The 5,000-nt window shown below is 58.0% G+C and overlaps 1 pseudogene across 1 annotated transcript in view; it reads left to right on the plus strand.

The window, feature by feature from the left end:
* Window positions 1-5,000, plus strand: part of LOC308150810 (testis-expressed protein 2-like) — a 28,393-nt pseudogene that overhangs the window by 123 nt on the left and 23,270 nt on the right. Inside the window, exons 1-5 of the transcript in view lie at window positions 1-173; window positions 408-990; window positions 4,191-4,411; window positions 4,544-4,640; window positions 4,797-5,000. The exon at window positions 1-173 is cut by the window's left edge and continues 123 nt beyond it; the exon at window positions 4,797-5,000 is cut by the window's right edge and continues 81 nt beyond it. The product of the transcript in view is annotated as a testis-expressed protein 2-like (transcript). The remainder of the gene's footprint in view (window positions 174-407; window positions 991-4,190; window positions 4,412-4,543; window positions 4,641-4,796) is intronic.

Genomic DNA, 5,000 nt, shown 5'->3' on the forward strand with positions numbered 1-5,000 from the left:
ACCCTCACCATCCACTTCTCTGCCCTGGGGAAGGAGGAGGAGGAGGAGGAAGAGGAGCTCTATGGGACTGGTTCATATCCAGAGGCGGCGATAGAGGGGGGGCTGGGGGGGGTTCAGGGGGGGCAGGGTAGCGTGACTGAGGACCTGGGGAGTGGAGACTTGTCGTCGTTGGAGTTCGGGGGTCCGGAGACCACCTCCATCTCCTCCTCCACCTCCTCTTCTACCTCTACCTCCTCCTCCTCCTCCTCCTCCTCCACCTCAGCTGCGGTACTTCCTGTGTCCTCCAGCACCTTAGTGTGGACCCCCCACCCCCCCACCCCGGCCCTGCCCATCCTCCCCCCCTCCTCCTCATCCGCTTCTCCCCACCACCACCCCCACACCCACAGCTCCACCCCTCCCACCACCAGCTCCTCCTGGCCCTCGGACCACCACCCCCTTGCGCCTCCTCCCTCCGCCGCCCCCACCCCCGCCCCCGCCTCTTCCTTTAGCTCCTCCTCCTCCTCTAGCTCCTCCCCCTCCTTCCTCAGCCTGGTCCGCTCCCTGTCCAATGACGTGGAGCCGTTGCGGGAGGGCGGGTCCTTCCCTGGCTCCTCCTCCTCCTCCTCCGCTCCCGCCGCCATCGCGCCCGGACGCCACCGCCACCTGATGAAGACCTTCGTCAAGTCTCTGTCCTCGGACACCGCCAGACCTGACCACCAGGAGGCGCCACACCCCCACCCCCACCCCCACCACCCCCACCACCCCCACCACCCCCCGCACCCCCACCTCCTCCAGCACCGGCAGTCGGACTCCCGCCTCAACCTCCAGCTCTTCAAGCAGTTCGCCCAGACCCGGTCGGCCCCCAGCGTCCCCGGGGTGGTGGGGGAGGGCGGGGGGGACTCTAAGACGGCGCCCTCCACCCCCTCCACCACCTCCCCCGACGGCAGGTCCTTCTTCAAGGTGCAGGAGGTGGAGGCCCGCATAGAGGACACCCGGAGACGCCTGTCTGAGGTGATGCTGCTATTATTTTCACACTCTTAATAAGATCACTCTTTGAATAAGATTTCTTGAAACAACTCAAGGTTTGTTTACAGTAACTTTCCAAATAAACATTTTGGGGGCGTCTGTGTCTCAGGAGGTAGAGGCTGTGTCTCAGGAGGTAGAGGCTGTGTCTCAGGAGGTAGAGGCTGTGGTTCAGGAGTTAGAGGCTGTGGTTCAGGAGTTAGAGGCTGTGGTTCAGGAGTTAGAGGCTGTGTCTCAGGAGGTAGAGGCTGTGTCTCAGGAGGTAGAGGCTGTGGTTCAGGAGGTAGAGGCTGTGTCTCAGGAGGTAGAGGCTGTGTCTCAGGAGATAGAGGCTGTGTCTCAGGAGGTAGAGGCTGTGGTTCAGGAGGTAGAGGCTGTGGTTCAGGAGTTAGAGGCTGTGGTTCAGGAGGTAGAGGCTGTGGCTCAGGAGGTAGAGGCTGGTGGAGGTCGAGGCTGGTGGAGGTAGAGGCTGTGGCTCAGGAGGTAGAGGCTGTGTCTCAGGAGGTAGAGGCTGTGGTTCAGGAGTTAGAGGCTGTGGTTCAGGAGTTAGAGGCTGTGGTTCAGGAGGTAGAGGCTGTGGTTCAGGAGGTAGAGGCTGTGGTTCAGGAGTTAGAGGCTGTGGTTCAGGAGTTAGAGGCTGTGGTTCAGGAGGTAGAGGCTGTGTCTCAGGAGGTAGAGGCTGTGGTTCAGGAGTTAGAGGCTGTGGTTCAGGAGGTAGAGGCTGTGTCTCAGGAGGTAGAGGCTGTGGTTCAGGAGTTAGAGGCTGTGGTTCAGGAGGTAGAGGCTGTGGTTCAGGAGTTAGAGGCTGTGGTTCAGGAGGTAGAGGCTGTGTCTCAGGAGGTAGAGGCTGTGGTTCAGGAGTTAGAGGCTGTGGTTCAGGAGGTAGAGGCTGTGGTTCAGGAGTTAGAGGCTGTGGTTCAGGAGGTAGAGGCTGTGGCTCAGGAGGTAGAGGCTGGTGGAGGTCGAGGCTGGTGGAGGTAGAGGCTGTGGTTCAGGAGGTAGAGGCTGTGTCTCAGGAGGTAGAGGCTGTGGTTCAGGAGGTAGAGGCTGTGGTTCAGGAGTTAGAGGCTGTGGTTCAGGAGGTAGAGGCTGTGGTTCAGGAGGTAGAGGCTGTGGTTCAGGAGTTAGAGGCTGTGGTTCAGGAGGTAGAGGCTGTGTCTCAGGAGGTAGAGGCTGTGGTTCAGGAGTTAGAGGCTGTGGTTCAGGAGGTAGAGGCTGTGGTTCAGGAGTTAGAGGCTGTGGTTCAGGAGGTAGAGGCTGTGTCTCAGGAGGTAGAGGCTGTGGTTCAGGAGTTAGAGGCTGTGGTTCAGGTGGTAGAGGCTGTGGTTCAGGAGTTAGAGGCTGTGGTTCAGGAGGTAGAGGCTGTGGCTCAGGAGGTAGAGGCTGGTGGAGGTCGAGGCTGGTGGAGGTAGAGGCTGTGGCTCAGGAGGTAGAGGCTGTGTCTCAGGAGGTACAGGCTGTGTCTCAGGAGGTAGAGGCTGGTGGAGGTAGAGGCTGTGGCTCAGGAGGTAGAGGCTGTGTCTCAGGAGGTAGAGGTGTCTGTGTCTCAGGAGGTAGAGGCTGTGTCTCAGGAGGTAGAGGCTGTGGCTCAGGAGGTAGAGGCTGTGTCTCAGGAGGTAGAGGTGTCTGTGTCTCAGGAGGTAGAGGTGTCTGTGTCTCAGGAGGTAGAGGTGTCTGTGTCTCAGGAGGTAGAGGCTGTGTCTCAGGAGGTAGAGGATGGTGGCGGTAGAGACTGTGTCTCAGGAGGTCGAGGCTGTGGCTCAGGAGGTAGAGGCTGTGGCTCAGGAGGTAGAGGCTGTGTCTCAGGAGGTAGAGGATGGTGGAGGTAGAGGCTGTGTCTCAGGAGGTAGAGGCTGTGTCTCAGGAGGTAGAGGCTGTGGCTCAGGAGGTAGAGGCTGTGGCTCAGGAGGTAGAGGCTGTGGTGCAGGAGGTAGGGGCTGTGTCTCAGGAGGTAGAGGCTGTGTCTCAGGAGGTAGAGGATGGTGGAGGTAGAGGCTGTGTCTCAGGAGGTAGGGGCTGTGTCTCAGGAGGTAGAGGCTGTGTCTCAGGAGGTAGAGGCTGTGTCTCAGGAGGTAGAGGCTGTGGTGCAGGAGGTAGAGTCGGCGTCTAATGATCGCAAGGTTGGCAGATTGGTGGTTCGAGCCCCGGCTGGCCACATGTAAAAGTGTCCTTGGGCAAGACACTGAACCCCAAATTGCTCCCAATGAGCGGGCTGGCGCCTTGGATGGTAGCTTGCCGCCATTGGTGTGTGAATGGGTGAATGAGAGGCCATTTAAAGCGCTTTGGAGTAAGGCGCTATATAAGTCCATTTACCATTTACATTTCGATCAGCGTGTCTTTCCTTTATTAACTGAACATTTTCAAAGTGCTGGTTGTTAAGTAGCAGGTTGTATTGCTCGTTTAAACAGCTGTTATTGTTATACTCGTTAGCGTAGCTCATTAGCTACGGTTGGCACACTGTCCATGAGCAACGTCTTTTAAGCTACAAGTTGAGCTTCACAGCTGGTTTGTAACACCGGACCTTGTCGCCGGCAGACCTGTTCTGGATCTAACCACCGTAGCGGGTAGGAAAGCTGGCTGAACACTGTCTGTCTTTTGAACCTAGCTCAGGGCTGGCTAGCTAGCTAGCTCTCTACTCCATTCATCAATTATTCACCAACTCCTACTGTTAGTTCGGCGCTTCTGTCGTTATTGAAGCTAGTGTCCCTGTCCCAGTCTAAAATATAAACGTATGATGCCTTTATTCAACCATCCTATAAGGGAAAAAAGAGGTGTGTTGATTTGATGGCAGACAGGATGTCTGCTAGGTGTGCTAATTCATCTGTGACACAAAGGACCCAGAACACCTGTACAGTAGTATCAGATGCCTCAGGCTATTCCTTTGACTCCCAAGCATAGATGCGATCATGAATGTAACCAACGACTGTCATCATCATGACAACCCAGTATACAAATCAGTCTGTCCTGAAACCCCTCTACAGTTGTATCTGCGTTCGCCACGCATGTCAGTAGAACTTGGTTAATGTTTTTTGAACGAGTTACGGTTTCCAGATTAATCGCGAGCGTTAACACGTTAACATTGACAGCCCTAATATGGTATTAAGTGATTGTTATTATTGTTATTATTATTATTATTATTATTATTATTGTTATTGTTATTCATATTATTCTATCTTTTCTTATATTAGGTGATGTGCGAGCCTCTCCAGCTGCTCAGTAAGATCATGGGCGATGAAGCTGGTGGAGGAGGAGGAGGAGGGGCGGCCCACCGCTCCAAACCTCTGTCCTCCAGCGCCACGGAGCTGACCAGCCTGGCGGGCCTCAACGGACACGCGGAGACCAGCACCTCCCACACCGCCTCCCACAGCACCTCCCACAGCTACAGCATCAAGGAGGAGGAGGGGGGGGAGCTGGAGGGAGAGGAGGAGGAGGAGGAGGAGGAGGAGGACGAGGACGAGACCCCCACCTCCGAAGGCCCCGACGCCGTCTTCTTCACCTTCCCCCCCCATATTCCCCACCACCACCACCACCACCCCCCCCCGGCCTCCCCCCTCCCCCCCAGGTCGCCCCCCCTGGGCCTGGGGGGCCGCTGCTCCATGTCGGCCCTGGTGGCCCGCCAGCAGCAGCAGGAGGAGGAAGAGGAGGAGGAGGAAGAGGAGGACTTCCTGGAACTCTACGACCACGACGACTTCGAGCCGTGCCCCCTCGACCCCGAGACCTCCGAGACCCCCGGCGGAGACCACGCCCCCCCACGCCAACACCACCACCGCCACCGCCAAGAAGAAGAGGAAGAGGAAGAGGAGGAGGAGGAGGAGGCGGAGGCGGAGGACAGCGTGCCCGTCACGGGGCTCATCCTCCTCACGGCGCTGGTGTACGGCTACCTGCTGCTGCCCGTGGCGCCCTGCGTGGTGGCGGTGGTGCGGGGGGCGGCGGGGGGGTTCCTGGCCGCCCTGCTGGCGCTGTGGTGGTCCTCCCCCGGGCGCAGGAGAGGGGGGGGC

Source organism: Nansenia antarctica (genome assembly GCF_963989245.1).
Source record: "Nansenia antarctica genome assembly, chromosome: 2".
In the NCBI taxonomy this organism is placed as follows: Eukaryota; Metazoa; Chordata; class Actinopteri; order Argentiniformes; family Microstomatidae; genus Nansenia; species Nansenia antarctica.